General features: G+C 49.5%; 1 pseudogene; it reads right to left on the bottom strand.

Annotated features, from left to right (window-relative positions):
* Positions 1-246: 246 nt before the first annotated feature.
* Positions 247-360, bottom strand: LOC116532497 (annotated as a pseudogene).
* Positions 361-1572: the final 1212 nt, after the last annotated feature.

Genomic DNA, 1572 nt, shown 5'->3' with positions numbered 1-1572 from the left:
GTGGTGCAATCTTGGCTCACCGTTATCTCTGCCTCTTGGGTTCAAGTGATTCTCTTGCCTCAGCCTCCCAAGTAGCAGGGAGCACTGCAGGCCCCCACCACAGCACCCAGCTAATTTTTGTATTTTTAGTAGAGATGGGGTTTTACCTTCTTGGCCAGTCTGGTCTCGAACTCCTGACTTTGTGATCCACCTGCCTTGGCTTCCCAAAGTGCTGGGATCACAGGTGTGAGCCATGGCACCTGGCCTAGCCTACAGCACCTGGTATCCCTAGGTAGTCTCCAAGTACTAACCAGGCACCACCCTGCTTAGCTTCAGAGATCAGATGAGATCAAGTGTGTTCAGGGTGGTATAGCTGTAGACTTTTTTTTTTTTTTTTGAGACAGGGTCTCACTCTTGCCCAGGCTGGTGTGATCACAGCTCACTGCAGTCTTGACTAATGGGGCTTAAGCAATTATCCCACCTCAGCCTCCGGAGTAGCTGGGATTACAGGTGCATGACACCACACCCAGCTAATTTTTGTAATTTTTGCAGAGATGGGGTTTTGTCATGTTGCCCAGGCTGGTCTTGAACTCCTGGGCTCAGGCGATCTGCCCACCTCAGCCTCCAAAAATACTGAGATTAAAAGCGTGAGCCACTGTGCCCAGCTGACCTGGAGTTTTAAAGCTGGAGTTAAACCTCTCATACTTCCTGATGGCATTGAAGGGACCATATCCATTCATTCACTCATTCATTTATTCCCTCTCATAACAAATCTGTCCTGGACTTCTATGTACTAAGCAGTCTGTAGGGTACCAAGAAACCAGGGCCTGCCCTCTGCCCATGAGGATCTCACAGGCCATCTATGGGTGGGGGTTATGGGAGTGGCGGGTAGTGGGGCAGATCCATCAACAGAAAACCCCAGCACAGTGAGAGTGGTCTTGGAGAGAACTGGGTGGGTCCAGGCAGTGCAGTGGTTAAGTCACAGGGCACCGCAGGAGGGACCTTGGATTTGTGGAATCTGAAGCGTTTCAATTTTGGAAGCCCCATCTTTAGAAACAGAATACAAAATTTGGTTCAAAAGCATTTATTTAGAAGGAGAAAACAAAACCCAAGACAGTATCGAGGGCTTGGAGATACTTCTGAGATCTCTTCACACGGTTTACCAGAAATGTTTACATGGAAATGCTTCCTCATTACAGGCTGGCTTCCCTCTCCCCCTGGAGTACTCTATAGCTCCCAGTTATTTGGGGGGTGCTGGGAAGGGCAAGGCTGAAAATGAAGCTTTGCTAGTGTCACATTGTAGCCTCCTTGGAGCAGGTGTGAGGCACATCACTGTTCCCATCCCAGGCTAAGAGGAGGGCGCCTGGATAAATGACCCAGCTGTGGAGACAGACCTGGGTCACACTCCCCACTCAGCTATTTTCTGACTATGCCACCGTGGGGAAGTTGCTCATCTGAGCCTTGGTTCACTCATCTGTAACACGAGGCTATTGATAGAGCCACATATTGTGTTTTTGTAAACATTCAATGAGATCATCCATGCAGAGCGGTCAGTAAACATGAAGCACCGGATGAACGCCGCCGTCAGAGTGA

This window comes from Sapajus apella, unplaced genomic scaffold (genome assembly GCF_009761245.1).
Source record: "Sapajus apella isolate SASKATOON/1434 unplaced genomic scaffold, GSC_monkey_1.0 scaffold76, whole genome shotgun sequence".
Classification (NCBI taxonomy): Eukaryota; Metazoa; Chordata; class Mammalia; order Primates; family Cebidae; genus Sapajus; species Sapajus apella.
Note: the sequence above shows the minus strand (reverse complement) of the source record. Positions and strands in the feature narration are given on the sequence as shown.